Below are 17,163 nucleotides of genomic sequence, written 5' to 3' on the forward strand. Positions count from 1 at the left end.
ACACTAATAAGAAGAGAGAGAAACTGGTCAGTGCTGCCAGCCAACCGCAAGATTGTTCCTCCAGCGGGGAACATTAACTGCATTGTCCTTTCATGAAATTACTCTAAATATCTTGAAAGGGTCCAGAATGACTTCACTGAAATGACTTGCTTCATTCTGTACAGATGTTTTCGTGGTTTAGAACCCCAGCCAAGGCAAACATTAGAATGGATGCAGAGACCACCGTGTCCTTCGGAAGGCTGAGTGCTCCTCTGGGGCCTGTTTGACACACACTCTTCTGACACCTCTGTTTTGACAACACTTCCTGGTACTGATCGTTTGTTGTGGATGGTTTTTCTAATTAATTTAATGTGCAGCCTTGTTTTTCTGGGTCTGCAGATACCAAGATGCTAAATTTATTTATCTTCAGTGTTTTTGTTGGCTACTGTTGAGATACATTCTTTCTCTTCCCTTTTTTGCTGTAAGTCTCTCGAGACCTCTCCCCCTACCCCTTTTTGAGGCAGTCAGACCCACTTCAATAAAGAATCTCTCTTGTATTCATTTGTCAGATGTACTTTTTGTGGGAGGAAGAGTAGTGGATGTGTATTTTAAATAGTGTGATACATGTTTAAAAGGTCATATACAACTGCCCCCAAGATACAGAGAAAAAGATGGGTAAATTCAACTGCCTCAAAGATTTAAACGTTTTTACATGCTTTTGTGTTAGGTTTTTGCCTTTTCCTTGCACATTTGTTGCTTTTCTTTCTGTGTAAATGAAAAATATTAATCCTTTATCTGTCAAATGCATGGCAGTACTTTTCCCAGTCTATCATTTGTTCTACAATCTTGATTGTAGGTCCTTTTACACCATTTTTATTAATTTAATTTTAAAATGTCACGATGATATCTGTAGTGATAGTGTAAGCTCTTGGATGGTCACATTTCAGATTTTGAATTGGGCCAGAGCATTCACTTGAGGAAGGCCGGGTGAGGGTGAGGTTAAATGAGGTTGATTTTTTTTTTTTTTCCCTCTTGTAAAGAAGACCAGTATCTTCTGAGCACCATTTCTCTCTAAGAGAAACATTGCTCTGGTGCTTTTAGCACGTACTTGTAACATAAGGTTTCCATGTTCTGAAGAGACCCATCCTAAGAGCTGCAGTCTGGAAGGCAGGGCTCCTGCCTGAGACCCAGTTGAAGTGCAGGCTTCACAAAACTATTTTGTTTCTCCACGCTTCTTCTCAAGTTATCTCTTGCTTTCTGGCTTATGCCAGAAATACTTCTGAATGTCTAATCTGTCTTGTTAGAATATCACTTGACAGCAAAGACCCTGTCTACTATTCACTCATCTTTGGATTCTACACTGTCTTTAGCAGTCAGTGTATAACAACTATTTATAAATAAATAGTTTAGCAAACAGATCAACTCTTGTTGTCCATTTTTTCTCTCCTGTACGTGCTTCTGAGATTTGCCTGTCCTTCAGAAGAAGGGCTGAATACCTTAAGAACGATACTATGGGTATTGGCATCAATTAGGTTGAGACACTGACTTGGAAACCGGATGGAATTTTGGGAAGAAGGAAGGAGAGAAAACCGGGGAAGATGCATGGATCTCAGGGTCTTTCCAGTGTAAAGACCTTCTCATCATCACCTTTCCCTGAAGGTGAGTTCTGACAGCTTATTCCACAGCGTATTTATTGAGTGTCTGCCAGGTGTTCTACCTTGAGTGAGTCCATCCATGTGGGACAGAGAACAGGTCATGAGCTCTGCCCTTTGGAAGCTATTCAAGCTATTCTCTAGTTTAGATTTAGAAAATTTAATTTGTTCAGGAAGAAGGGTAAAATAAAACAGACTTTTATGTTACCCCTCATCCTATTTTGACTACCCCTTCTGTCCTCTCCTGTCCCCATGTAAAGCTGGGTGGGGCTATCTTTTTGAAAATCAACTCAATATAAATCATTGGAGCAGCCATAGTTACCTATTTATCCAGTTAGTCTTGAACTGAAACCCAGCATTCATTTTGTTATTTGTATATTCATCTAGTTCATCATTCAACAAAAAGTTGTGCAATCAATATTCACTAGATTAGCCAAGTTTTAAGTACATATGGTTACTACAGTTCTACTTCTCCTCTTTAGGAGATTGATTTATTAGTGGCAGTAATGGGTGGTAGAGATAAAATTGCTACCAAAAACCTCATTCTGTGGGTTGTCTTAAAATCTCCAGATGATTCAGTAGAAGTAGTACCATTTCCTTTTTTCTTTTTTTTTTTTTTTTTTTTTTTGTATCAGGGATCAAACTCAGGGCCTTATGCTTGCTAGGCAGGTGCTGTGCTGCTGAGCTATATCACTGGCCAGAAGTGGGACCATTTCTATCTCCATCATGTTTTTAGAAATTAGTTAGAAATCTTAGGGTCTAGAATAACCTGATATTCCAACTGAAGAATGTGTCCCTGATAGTTGACACAGCGTCTATTGCAAAGTAGGGGATCAATTTGCTTTTTGAAGGACAGAATAAGGTGTGAAGAGTGGAGGTAGAGAAATTACAAGAGAAGTTAACTTTGGATGAGGGAATGGGAGGAAACCCTGACTGGTAGCAGTTACACAGGGGACTACAGTATACATGGGTAGTTTTTCACATCTTAAAAAATTTTTCTAATATTGAGGCTTGAACCCAGGGCCTCATACAGGCTAGGAAAGAGCTCTACCACTGATCTACATCCCTAGTGCTGTCTCAAATATGTATAAAAAAAATTTTGTTTTTACTCGTCTCAAGTGTGATTGCTCCATATCTTTGGTGTAGCATTCTGAGTTTAGCTCTGCTGGGGAACAGGGAGATAATTTAAGCCAGGGTGTTTGTAAAAGTTTGTTTTGGTTCTTATCAGAGTTCTTTCCAGGAACAGAACATACTTTCCAATACATGTGACAGAGGTCAGGAAGGAAGTTAATGTGTTCCCTGGAATGTTGCAGGCATGAGCTGATTTTCAGAGGTGCTGCAGTGGTTTCTGTAGGGACAGACTAGGTGCACAGAAATAAAGCTTTCATGGCATTGATTCTCCCCTCTCCTCCCTTCTCCTTTCCTTCCTTCCTTCCTTCTTTCCTTTTCTTCTTGCATGCGGAGGGAGATTGAGAGGGTGTGTGCGGAATATGAGGTAGAATGGAATATTGCACCACTGCAAACATGTGGGGCCTGTTAATTCCTTTTCCCCATCCATAGAGCTTTAAGTCTTTTATTACCCTCTCTGAGAAGGTCCTTCTGGAAAGTACAACTGTTATTTTATACACAGAAGTAGACCATAGTGGGGAGAGTGTACACGCCTCTGGCACAGAGTGTTTTGGGGTCTGTCTCCTCTCAGAGGTCAAAGGTGAGGCATACTTTTTGTTGGTGGTATTTCCCTCCCCACCTCTTTTTTTAAAACACCCTTTCCTTGTTATCTCAACTCCCAAATGTCAGCTTTGATGTCTATTGTTGGGACTTCAAGAGGACTCTTAGCACATCAGGCAGGTGTTGGTTTTAGTGAGCAGGCGAGAGTTCCACATTCTTCTGGGGCAGAGAAATGGGTCCCACCAAATTCTGACCCCTAAAGCAGGATTCCCTGATGCTGCACCTCTTCCTAGGGTTGTGCTTGCTAGTACCTGGTGGGCTGGTGGTTGCACACCAGTCCCCCCACCTTCATTTTCAAGTCTGTCCAAAGGGATCTGTCTTCCTTCAGAGCAACTGGAGAGGGGTTGTCTTAACAGGCGCGTATTAAGGTTCCATTAATCAAAGACACTTCCATTGCCCCTTTACAGAAACACAACTGCTTTGGCTGTCCTTTGCTGACAGCTCGCTAATTTATCTTTTCTGGAGGAAGGGAGGGGAGAGGGACAGTGAGGCAGGCGGTGCTGCAGAAGTGGTCTCCATGGCGGCTCCTAGCGTGCACGTGTGGGGTCATGGGTTCACTTTAGGAGATGGTACCTCAGTTTCATAGGTTCATTCAGAGCAATGGACAGCTGGTCACATCCCCTCCTACCTTCTCCATGCAGCAGAGTAAAAAAAAAAATCACTAATAAAAAGAGAGAGATGGGTTTACATTGTTTTATTTGTAAGACAATTTTTCACTTTTGACCCCTAGCCCCCAAGATTTACTGAAACTTTGGGCAGAATACTCTAGAAGAAAGAAATGAGGGTACAGGTACATGGATATTCTTGGTGAAGTGTGTGTGTTTGGGCGGGGGTGGCTGGTGATGTTAATGCCTGGAAGTCACTGACCTGAAATACACAGTCTTCTTCTCAGCTTTGCTGAACCTCTCCTGTGCAGGTTGGAATCTGACCTTCTGTAACCTTGGCCCAGAAGACAGATATTTGGGCATTTGGAAGCCTCTCAAGCCTCCTAAGTAGGTGACTGAGCATTACTTTTTTTTTTTTTAAAGCTAGGCCTCTACTGGGTAGTAGCTTTGAACTGACTTTATTCAACTCATCAAATATTTACTGAATACCTACTCTAGGTGTTTGGCTCTGTTGGAAAAGTGATGGTGAGGCATAATCTTTTTCTTAGCTCTTAATTTGGGGTTAGAACTAGTACCCAAATGGCTGCAATAAAAAGTAGAATAAAAATATTCCCGAGACAATTAGGAAAGGCAGTAGAAGCTACAGGAGGGGTGGAGGGGTTTGATCACATCTGATGTATCTGTCCAATGTGTATCATTGAGTCCTACTGTATATCAAAGAGTGGAGCCACAGATATCTAAAGACTTGGTCCTTGTTCCCAAGAATCTAAGCAAGTGGGGAGAGGTAATCACATAGATTTAATGATACATTATACCACCATACAGGTGTAACCAAGGAAGAATCAATCATAGTGGAATGAGGGCAAAGCAGTAGCTGATAATGCTTTTGAGGGGCTGGACACAAGATGTTGCTGAAAAGGTGACATCTAAGCAATATTTTATATTATTTTGTTGCCAGGGATTGAATTTAGGACCTTGCACTTGCCAGGCAGGCTCTGTGCCGCTGAGCTATATCCCCGGGCCATCTAAGCAATATTTTAAGGGACAAGAGGAAGGGGCTGCTTAGACAAGAGGGAAAGGCATTCCAGTTGGAAGAAGAAATGTGTACTGAGGCTGGGTTGGGGGGAAATCTTCAGCCATTTGGTTTCATTGGGGCTTGAAATGTGTATAAAGGGAGGTAGAGATGGTAGCTAGAGGTAAGGTTGAGCTTTTTATGTAGGTCTTGCTTGCTCAGCAAAGGGACCTGGACTTCATTCTGCATGTTTGGGAGAAATTGTTGGAAGGGTTTGATCTGAGGAATATGTCTTAGAAGGAGACCCACTCTAGAGTGGATGGGTTTGGGAGCAGTCTGGAGTTGGGCCCATCACTCAGGAGCACGTTGAGTGGTGTGGGTGAGCAAGGATGCAGGCTGAAGGGTAGCAGTGACAAAGGAGGAGAGGAAGGAAAGGGCAAATGGTAGGGTCAGTGGACAAGTTGATTGTGAGGGAAGGGGGATGTAAGGAAGGGGTGGAGAGAGACTCCTGAGCTGGTAGTTTGGGTAACTGGTGGATGGTGGAGATACAGAAGAAGTTCTGGGTGGAAAGATACTTAACTTTCTCTCATGCTGTTTGAGAAGATTTTAGACAAACTTTATGTGGGGAGCTGTGTATTTCCAGAAGGTCTTAAATGAAATATATTTTGACATGCAGATGATGTTCATAATACAGACTCAGATTCATTGACTTTTGGTGATACTTTGAGGGAATAAGAACAAGAGGTATCTGAATTCCACTGTAGAAAACAGTCTTTTTGGAGTCCTCTGAATCATGAGAAGTGTTTTCATCAAAGACCTTTATTCATGTGTGTGCTGACATCTGGAGAATAGAGATAGATATTTTCCTTAGGTTTGGACTACTAAGCCCGGAGCTCTTCCTTCACTCCTAATTAATGCTTTGTAGTTAGTGACTGATGAAATCATGCCTCTATGAAATTTTAATCCTTAGCTGTATATACACAACTGACTTTATCACAGGACCCCAGGTGTGTCTGAAATTAGTGTATGGAATCTGTTGCATATTTGATTACTTTATAAAATTCACAAGATCTGGAGAAAACAGGATGGAGAACTGAGAGGAATTTTTGTGGGGTAGTGGTGTTCTTGACTCATTCTCACATGTACATCTTGGGGTTATAGCACTTGGAAATCATAATTAGATATTTTATGTGAGGGTAACTCTCTTACTTAGGTCCAGGGAAACAAAGTGGACAGAACTTAGGTATCTACTTCATATTCCATTTTTCCTTTCTTACAAGTGGAAGGAAAATAGTCTTGAGTAAGGGACTAAGAAGATAAAAAAGCTTCTAATAAAAGGAGGAGGGAGTGTGGCTCTGTGATGAGACTTGAGTCTGTGATGTGACTTTCATGGTTTTACATGTCTCCAAGCAACAAACCCTAGAGTGGAGCAGTAAAGAATAAAAGATGCGCAGACTGCTCAAACAGTGACTTGGAGTTCAGGGTGACATTTCAGATTGGCCTTTGTGAGTGTGAATTTAGGGAGAGAGTGTATGTGTGTGTATACGTATGTACACAGTTCATTTTCTACCACTAATGGCCCTGTTGGTAGTCCTGGAGTCATCTGTGGGATTTCTTATCATGGATTTCCTCCAAGGATCCCTGTAACACAGAATTTACTGATTTTCCATGTGACGTGGAAGCCCTCTCCCTGTGAAGCCAGGAAAATAGGATAGTGACAGGTCCTGTGTTTCTGTGTGGATGATGTGGGATCATAGACATTCAGAACTGGAAAGCATGGTAGGATATATAATCTCCCCTGGATGGATAGAGAACTTCTCTTTGGATCTCTTCGGTGACACATCAGTAGCTCTTGTCATAGGGGCATCTAGGTTATGTCAACTTCTGAGTCAGGTGCTTTAAAAGTCGTATTTTAGTTAATTCTTACAACTTTGAGGTATCACTGAAAACATAGCTCAGATGACAGATTGAAGCTCAGAGTGGTTAAGCATCTTGCCTTGTGTTGTACCTCTGATACTGCAGCTTTTGCGTGCTGCCTCCTTTCAGCATCCTTTGACATGTGGAAAGCTCTCAACCTGGAGTCATTTGGTCTGCAAGCAGCACCTTTCTTTGGAGGAGTAAATGTTTCTAATGATTTCAAAAAGGACATGGTCTCTTTAGTTAAATAGTTGGAAAGAAAACTAGAGCACCAGCCAAAGATGCCCAGTCACAATTCCTGTGAAATCCTGCCTGACCCATGTTCAGAGAAATCAAATTGGATGCAACCTTAGGAATCAAAAGCTTTTCATATCCCACTTTGCTCAGGAGGAAAGTTCTTCCTTTGACATGCTAGGAAATGGTTAACCACTAATTCTCCGGGTGGGGGGGCACCTGATTTGTAATATTTGCTGATTTGCATGATGTAAATAATCCCAGCATGGCTAACTTCAGGCTGCGGTGTGAAGTCACTGAAGGCAGCATTGGGAAGCAATCACACGATGGAACCAGCTATCTCCAGGGTACCCTGGCTTTTGCATGCAGTGTGGATTCACTAGTAATCCTGGTGAGGAGCCAGAATGGAAGTCCATCCCTTGGTTGGCTGTTGGTAAGATGAGGAGGTTATTTTCTCTCCAAATCAAAATAGAAAATCCAGGGCTCTGTCCTTTTTCTTTGCTTTTCTCATGTCTCATTCTTGATCTCAGCTACCACCATGGATATTTAGTAAAAACACTGCTCATAATCTTGACGTCAGTTATGCTTACAGCTATTATTTTATAAAATCATTATAATGATCCCATGAAATAATGGGCTTTTATTGTCTTTGGGGATTGAACTTGGGTTCTTGCACTTGCAAGGCAGGCCACTGAACTGCTGAGCTAAATCCCCAGCCCTTATTGTCTTTATTTTACAGATAAAGAAACCAAGACGTAGAGTGGGTAAGTAATTTGCAAAGGGTTGCATAGACTTTAAATGGTAGAGCCAGGATTTAAAATCAAGACTGGCTGAACTCAGGTCCCAAGCCCTTTCCAGTTCTTAGTATTTCCTGGACATCTCTAAATTTTGACATTAGCCCTAAGGTAGGGCCCTCCAGCATAATCTTCATTCTTGTCAGCAGCTCTCCATTTTGGGCTGTCATGATGGATTCTCTGAGATGGGAGGTGCTATGACTCCGTCTTTGGTAATTTGTCAGCAAGGTCCTGGCTGTCCTCTAGGACTTTCTCTAGTCCCAAGGCCGCAGATTTTACTGAGGACTGAAATGGCTGCATTCTTCATAGACGCTGGGTTTGCCTGTTCCAAAAATGGTGATTTCTATAGCAACCATTTATTCTAGCAGATGTGTGCCTGGTATGGTTGGCAGAGAGGGTGGGATCAAAAATGGAAACGGCCTTTTATTCTTTGCTTCCTGAATGCATGCCCTGTATGTGAGGCAAACAGGAGGAGAAAACATGGCATCCTTATGATCTGTATGAGATGTATGACCCGGCTTGGTGGAAAAGTTTATGCTGCTTAGGATTGATTTTTATCTGGATCTTAAATTGAGCTTTGTTTGGTGATAGAGAATTCTTTGGCAAGTGTACCTGTTGGTTTCAATTCAGTGGATGTCTGTCACTTTAGTTTCTGTAGAATGTAGGCACTTATCATACGGGTAAGGCAGCTAATATATATGGAGCAGACATTACTTTGGCTACAGATCACAAAGTCTGCTTGTATATTAGTTAGGGCTCTTTAATAGTAAGTTAAAAAGAAAATCTGTACTATCTTAAACTAAATGAGAGAATTTTGGCATAATGCATGAGTATTTCATGGAGCTCAAGAGCAAGAATATAGCCCTACCTTTGAAAGGCAAGAGAACAAAACTAAGACGTAGCTGTCAGAAACTCTCTCTCATTCTCATTCAGTCCACATACCTGGTTTCATTTTCATCTTTCTGCAGACCACAGAGTGAATCTAAAAATGACTATGCCAGGCTCCCAGTTTTACATGTAACAAGGCCTAATTCAGCTTTCCCTGTTTGTATCCCAAATTCTAGGAAGGCTGAGAATCTGTCTGATGCTGCTAGGGTTATGCCAAGTCACTCACTCTGTGATGAAGGCTTTGTGATGAAGATCATTGCTTTACCCTCCTCAGACTGTCATGGCAAAATACTACAGAATGCCTGTCAAGCAGTAGAAATTTATTTCTCACAGTTCAGGAGGCTGGAAAGTCCATGACCAAGGTCCTGTAGAGTCCAGTTCCTGGCGACGATTCTCTTCCGTTTTACTGTGTCCTCCCCTGATGGAGAAAGAAAGCAGACTGTCTGGGGTATCTTTTTAAAAAAATGCTAATCCTGTTGGATTTGGGCCCCACCTTTATGATCTCATTTAATCTTAGCTACCTTCCTGTGGGCCTTATCTGTAAATACAATCACATTTTGTATTAGATTTTCTACACATTAATTTTAAGGATACATAGTTTAGTCCATAGCAGCTGTGTGGTGCATCATGGGTCTCGTGGATTGGGAGAGGGCTCCTGGGGCTCCTGAGGAGGATACCACTGCAGACGGGAAGGGGGAGCCTGCTACCTGCCAGGCAGTGTGTTTTTGGCTAATATCTGCGCTGTGCTGTGTGTGTTTCTACACATACGTTTTATGCACACCCTATATTTCTACACATGTAAGTGTATGTTTACACAATACATGCATACACATACACATCATACAGGTACATGTCTGTACATGTACAGGTGCATATACATGTGTGTTTGTGCATGTGTACCTGTGTGTATATTCGGGAAAAGGAAAGTTTGAGGATGACTCTGAGTCCCTGTGAGCTGTTCTCTGTCGATTTAAAGAAGGAGTTGGAAATTGAGTATGAATTCTCATTTCTTATGCTTATGGGTTCTCTACCTTTCTGAGAAGCAGTTGAGAAAGAGCTGGATTTACAGTGTGCCAGTCTCTAAGCTCTGTGTTGCAGAGGAGTTAAGTTGCTCTTCTTGACAATAGCCTTAAAATAGGGTTTTTAATAAAACGAAGAAGCAGAGCTGTGGGGCCACACAGGCCTGTCACCTATGGCTAAATGGAAATACGGGCACAAGGCCGCTTTAGGAAGCCTCTTGTGACACGCACGCCCATGCTAGTGGGATACACGCTGTGACGGAGACCAGATGATGAATATATTTTTAAACTTGGAACCCATGAAGTACTTATTATTTCTGAATTAGGAATCAAAACATATGAATAATCTCAACAGGGTTTCAGCAGATGTATTCTGCCTTTAAGGTCACTTTGCTTTTGGGGAGATGGTCAGGGGTGATGGGGAGTGAAGTCCAGCTCACCTCTTTGTGAGTAGGATGTCCGTGTTACATTTGCTAAGTTTACCAGGCATAGTAAGTGTGATGCAAGGTCCATCGCCACGGGGTTGGGTAACCCACAGGCACAAGCAGCCTTCTTTATTTTTTAAATACATCAGTGTCAGTAGCGCTCACAGGAGGAGGGGTGTGAGAAGAAGACAGGCCCTGGGTGGCTGGGAGGACTGAACCAGCAGTGGCCTACAGCACCGTTCTCTGATCTGTCCCAAATGCTGTTCCCACTGTCTCCCCTCTCAGCCTCTCTGCCTGCCACTGTTTCCCCAGCCCTTCTGCCAAACAAGGTCCGGAACTGAGGTGTTCTGGAATTCCACTCTTACTAATAAGCTCTGGGATTAGGACCAATCATTTGGGAAAGGGATTGTGGGAGAGGAAAAAAATCCCCTAAACGTTAACCCCTTGAGCCCTCAGCACCAAGGGACCTTCACATTTAGGCCACTGGCAAATCAGCATCTCTTTGTCATAGCCCGGAAACCTGAGCTTCACACAGCAGAAGGAGACAGTTAAGCTAAGCCTGGCTGATGGAAATCTCCCTCTTCTTAATGACTGCAGGGTGCACCTGTTCCAGACTCTCATGCATTCTCATTGTTAGTCAGATACAGGTATTGAGTGACTGCTGAGGATGAGTGTGGCATGAGGGGACAGAAGAGGAGAAGGACTGGTGAGCAAGAGAAGCCATCTCGGGATTTCAGAAGTCTACCCTGTGGGCCCAGCTTGCTAGTTCAGTGCAAAGGGAGTGGGCCCCCGGGGAGGGATGCAGGAGCTCTCTGTGCCTGAGTCTCTTCTCTGAACTGGGCCCAGAAAGGACAGAGTACCCTGGTCAATCCTTAGCTTCCTGCCTCTGTTAAATACATAGTCCTCTATGGAAGGGCTGGAGCAAGCTGCCCCTGGGGTTCAGGACTTTTGGCTGTAAGCTGGAGAAGGCAGTGGAGGGTGAGAGGGAGCAGAGTTGTTAGGAATGGCCCGGTATTCTGTTCATCGAAGTGGATTAGGGTTAGGGTTAGGGACCTTGGCTGCAGTGACATAGTGAGAAGAGAGCCTGGAGGAGTGACAAAGTCATGCCTGCCTCTTGAGGGAGGTTCTGAAAGCTTAGAGATGTTCACTCACAGGAGTGAGGCCTAGCATGTCCTCAACTGCCACATGTCTAGGTCAGATGACCACTCGTGGTCTGAGGACTCATTGAGCTCCTGGACCTGGGGAGGGGACCCTCAGCATCCTCCACCTTTCCGTTCACAGTTGAGCATCTTCCTGACAGCATTGCCCTGCGTGTGAGACTTGCTTGTGGTGTTCTCTGAGGTCCAAATGTAGCTGCCTCCTCTTCCCAGCAGGTTCTGAGTGCAGCAGTTCAGGACCGTGTCTTTTCTTCAGTGGAACAGAACAGGTGGCCCTGAAACCCCACCTTGGGCCTTGTAGCAGCAGTATCTCACTTCATCTCAGGATGAAGGCAGGAGCAGGGCTGTGTGTGTTCAAAGCCCTGGGTATGTGATATGCCCTCCTGCTGTAGCTCCTCTCCCAAGAATCCCTAGCAGGTGTTCCCCCTCTTCCATGGAAGCCCTTAGATCAAGGGGTTCTCAAAGTGCCTCGCCAAGTTACCTGATGCCAGGATTCTATGGAGCACATATTAAACTCTTGACTCCTTGAATAGGCTGGAACTGGAATCTGTAGGGTAACACAGAAATCCGTACTCAGTAAGCGCCCCAGATCATTCTAATGTGCACTGAAATTAGAGGGCCACTTTTATGGTCTGCTCCCATATACCCCTACTCCAGTGCACACACACTTCACCTTGGTAGAGAGGTGCTTTTGCTGCCCAGCATTCACCCTGCAGGTGTTTGTAGGTGGGCGGGGGAAATACGTTAGGCTGGTCTCTTGACTGGGACAACTGGGCAAGAGTTAGGAGAGAGGAGGATTTAAAGGGGGTTTTCAGATTGGGGTTCGCACAGGGCAGCTGGGGAGGATAGGGCTCAGGGAGGGGCTTAGTTCTATTACTGGTAAACCCTGAAGTTTCCCTCTGCTTGTCTTGCCTTGTTCTGAGCGGGGCTTCAGAAAGAGCTTGGTGATTGCCCTTGTGCCCTAAGACTGCGGCTTAGCACACATGTTAACATGGAGCTGCAGAGTTCTGGTGCTCTCTCCTCCTTGCAAGGAAAGAGTCTGGGCACTAAGAATAGGGCTGCCCTCCCTTCATCCCCTGCCTCCCAACTGCGTCACTGGGAATGTGAGGCAAGTTCATAAAGACCTAGGGGTGAGGAGAGTCTGAGGCTGGGAGCTGGGGTTGCCTTTTCTTGCTCAGGGTTGATAGGTCACAGGAAGATCTCTTCCCTCTCTGGGAACTCATTGTCCTGTTGTTACTGCCCCATATTATTGCTGTAGTAAGGTGTAAGAAACCAAGAGAACTGGTGGCTTCCTTAAAGCATGGGGGACCCCCCCAGGTGAAGCACCTCTTTTAAGGGATCTGTCCCAGACTGAGACAGGGCAGTTAGCAACTGGGCCCACTGTTAGCTGAATCAGTGTGCAGATGTTTCCTGGGCATCACCCAGCTACTTCTGTAGTGGCCTCGTGAAAGGTGAAGGGAGTGGCTATAGTTCTGGAAAAATGGGGCTGCTGTTCATGTGTACATGAGTGTTGGGAGAGTTTAGCCTCTCCTGTCAGCACTGGATACCCTTCCCAGCTGTAGGATCTTGGGCAAGTTACTGAAACGTCTGACCCTTGGTTTTCTCACCTATAAAATTGGAACTTGTAACCATCTCCAGGGAGGTGTTAGGAGGATTTAGAGAGAGGAAGCTAGTGAAACTCTTACTAGTGCCCGGCACACTACAGGAACATCGGCTGGAGCTGTGATCCTGTGTGTGTTCAGATACTTGTGATCTTTTAAAAGTGAAGCCCGGTTTTTCAAAAACAAGTACAGTAGTGTGTAGTTTTGGATTCTGGCCAATAAAGTTTAGGCTGATTTAGGAGGGCTCTAAACACAGTTAGTTTACCTTTCCCAGAAGCAGGTACCCACTTGTCATTGGCCCCCCCCCCCAGGTGCTCTTTATCTCTAGGGCATAGGAACACTCAGGGAATAGATAACAAAGGGGTATAAAAAAGAGTCTGCGGGACCCATTGAACCCTGAAAGAAGAAGAGTCAGTGGGAGACAAGCCGAGTATGGGAGCGAGGGAGGAGTGGCCAGGCCCTGTTGCTGCCCAAGTGTCCACAATCTTCCGGGCACCCTCAGTCCTAACACTGGTCTGGAAGGGTGGCATGTAGCAGCCCAGAATCCACTTGGCACTTGGTACAGTTTTGTCCTTTAGCTCCCGTGGCTACTTTTCTTTCCCTTTTTTCACTTGGAAAATAGTCAGCAAAATCCTTATTTCCATAAGCATTTTTTTCCCTGGCTGTAAAAAGCTGAATCTCAAACCTGTTATTATAGCTGTTCATGCTATTTTAATCTGCTCTGTTTAGAGGTGAGAGGGTAGCAGTGACTCTGCAATTACTGAGTACATTTGATCCATGGCAAAGCTACTGGAGCCGGCGGAGAAACCTTGGAGTGGGATGGTGCCATGTGTGGCAAATCACTTTCAAATTTACTAAAAATATGCCCCTTTGTAGCCATCCAGATATCATAATTTTCCTCCCCGAGGCTCGTTGAAATTCCTGCTTGCTTCCTGCCTGATGCTGGCTCCCAGCACGTGCCCCTTGGCCCACCCGCCTGCTCCCTTTCATTCTTTGTCTTGGCCCTCTTGCTCACCTTCTGTCTGGTCTCTGCTGCCCTTTACCCCACCCCTACTTCCCCCTTCCTTTTCATTTCCTGCTCAAAAGTGTTTTGTATTCTACTGCCCAGCACACTAGTAGAACCATTTTTGGTTTGCCGTGGTAAGAAGAAAAATACTTAGAATTTTAAATCTACCAACTATTTCACATTTAAACAAGCTAGCAAGCTGGAACAACGCTGTGCCTCCTACATACAGTAATTGTTGCGTCCCCAGGCTCCCTTTTCTATCTCTGTTCCTATTTCATTCACTTTTCTATTTGCAGCCAGAGCAGAATATGGGCTTTCTCCCCCTCCCTCGCTCCCGCATCCCGCTTTCTATCCAGTGACCTTGGCTTCCCCGAGTGCTTCACTGTAAATGAAATGTGGCATTGCCACATGTATCTTGATAAAATATATCAGTGGATGAATTGATTTTCATATTGATTTCCTTGAACCAGCAAGGTGTGTGTGTGGAAATCAAGCGTCTCTTAATGATAGTCCTAGAGAGAGTCAGGATACCTAGGGAGGAGCAGGCTTTGTTTTTCTTTCACTTAGAAAAAGTTTCTGCTTGTTCGCTTGGGAGAAAGGCTGCTTTGCTTTTCGACTGGCTCACTCTGTTCACAGGACGAAAGAGCAAATGTCATAAGGGCGTGGTGGCCTGACCCTGGAAAGCACTATGCTGTTCTCTCTCCCTGGGGCTTTGCTGGGAGCATGTCTCTCGGCACCCCCCCTTGTCCCCAGTCACTGGGGAGAGCTGGACTGCACTCGCGTTATATTGGAGGTGACCACGCCAGCAGCATGCAGGGTATTGGCTCTGGAGGGGCACTTGCAGGTGGTCTCTGTACCCTTTGTTTCGTTTTTCAGGCTAGTGGAGATGTGACACTCTTGAATCTCCCGGCTGATGCAGTGCCCTAGAGGAGTGACAGGGATGTGTATAATTCATGAGCGTTGGGATCAGTGGCTGGGTGTGTATCGGTACGTGTGCTTGTGCATACACACACATAAAGGTCTGTGTGAGCCATGTATATGAGTAGGGCAGCAACAGTCTGCAGGCTTGCAGTGACTTTTATTGGCAAGCACTGGACAACTAAAAGGACAGTATCCAGTGAGGTGATCAAAGCTTTATTTTCTCTCCTCTGCAGTTGCCTTCCCAGTTTCCTCTCACAACTGCTCCTAAATAAAATAGATGCTTTCAATGATAGTTCAGTGATAACTGAGTCCTTTTGTGAGTCCAAGTAAGCATAGCTTCCGGTGATCTTGTGTGTGGAAGTATATGCTCATATAAGGAGAATAAAACATGGGTAACTGGAATATTTCAGGAGGAAGCTATGGCAATTCATTACTTTTCCTGGCTAACCGAGGCTTACCTGGAAAAATCCTTTTGGTTATAAGCTCCGCTGAAATGCTTTGCAAAATAGTGTGTTTTCTTGCTTTTTAAGTACAAGGTGGTGAAGTAATTGAGTCCTTTGACACATCATGATTTTGTGGCACATGAAGGGCTAGCATTTTGCTTATTGCTTATGAATGCACAGTGGCATTTGGAAGGTATAGAACTGACTTGGATTAATGTTAACCCTTATTGGTAGTTCTTGACCAGGGACAACTTTGTGCCTGAAGGCATATTTAATGAAATGTCTGGAGACTTTTTTTTTTTTTTTGGTACTGGGGATCGAACGCGGGACCTTGCGTTTACAAGGCAGGCAGCGGAACCACTGAGCTAAATCCCTGGCCTGGAGACAGTTTTGGTTATCACAACAGGTGGAAATTGCTGCTGGGGTGCAGTGCAAGCCAGGAATGTTTCTAAAACCCTTATATAGAACAGGACAGTGTCCTTTCTTCTCCTCTCCCACACATTACAAAAAAATCACTTGGACCAAAATACCAATAGTGCTGAGGTTAAGAAACCAGGTACTAGGACAAATCTTTAAATATTTTTGTAAAATCTTTGTTTTCACTGGTCTGATCTTTCTTAAGAGTCAGATGTTGGAAATGTTCTGATATATTTGAAGCTTCCAATTCATTGACGTTTATTGTTCCACAAAAGAAATAGGGAAGCCTGCCGGTTTGCAGATAGGCAAGTCCCCCGATGGTTCATCAGTGAATGTCCAAATTCATTGAATCCTGTAGGGACATTAAAGCCACAAGGGCCATACCACCAGCTTTATGTTGACCTAGGCAGATCAACAATCCTGGAGGGAGATGTCGTTTACCCTTTTCTTCTTTGCAACTCAAATCAAATTCTTAGAGCCTTTCAGTAGAACTTTCTGATAAGACAAGGTTTATTCTATTGATTGCAATCTGGCAATGCTACACTTCAAAAGGCCTTTAGTGTGTGCAGTCATGATCATTGGTTTTGAGTGCACTTCTGTGAGTCTTTGGCAAAATCCATCTGCCCTCAGAGTGATAGATGCCCCTAAAGGCATCCTAGGAGATTTTGCATATGTGTCTCTCTTTGAAGATATCAGGGTGGTCAGTGAATTCACATAACAAAAGTCTATTGAAAAGAATTTAAGTCTTTGGGTGGGCAGGGGACTTAGGAAAATTAAAGGACCTCCTTTGTTGGAGTAAAGGGAAAGCTTTTACTTGTAGACTTCATCTCAAATGAAGCATCAGTGTCAAATGTTCTGGAACTATTGCACATCATTTTATTAACCTACAACCTTTCTGTCTAGAATGCTGTGGAAGAGTAGTAAAATGAAGCCAGGACGTCTGTCTGTGTGGCAAATGCAAGTGGGTAGGTAAGAGATAGAATGTTCCACACTTGGTAGTGCAGACTACCAATCCTGGTAACCTTTGGCAGGGGCTCATTATTTCATACACACCGAGAAGGACTGCAAGACTAATTTTCCAGGTCACTCACAAAGGGCACAGTCGTGTGGCTGAAGTGTGGTTCATCTCTCATGTTGTATTTCGGTGTTTTGTCTTCTCGTGTTCATCAGCAGGGAAAGAAGACTGTTGGTGGGATCAGAGGGATGAGGTTCTGGCCTGTTTTTCTGCCTTCTGGTCATGCAGTCTTGGACAGATTGCACCCTCTTCTTGAGCCCCATAGGGTAACAGCACCCACTCTGCTCCCTTGACAGGCTTTTTATCAGAACAAAAATATGAGAAAGCACTCTGTGAATTGTCAAGAACTA

General features: G+C 44.2%; 1 protein-coding gene across 5 annotated transcripts in view; it reads left to right on the forward strand.

Annotated features, from left to right (window-relative positions):
• The window catches only part of Zbtb16 (zinc finger and BTB domain containing 16), a 179,642-nt gene that overhangs the window by 46,931 nt on the left and 115,548 nt on the right, over positions 1-17,163 (forward strand). The gene's annotated exons all lie outside the window — the stretch shown is intronic.

Source organism: Fukomys damarensis, unplaced genomic scaffold (genome assembly GCF_012274545.1).
Source record: "Fukomys damarensis isolate Sample0158 unplaced genomic scaffold, DMR_v1.0_HiC HiC_scaffold_16, whole genome shotgun sequence".
In the NCBI taxonomy this organism is placed as follows: Eukaryota; Metazoa; Chordata; class Mammalia; order Rodentia; family Bathyergidae; genus Fukomys; species Fukomys damarensis.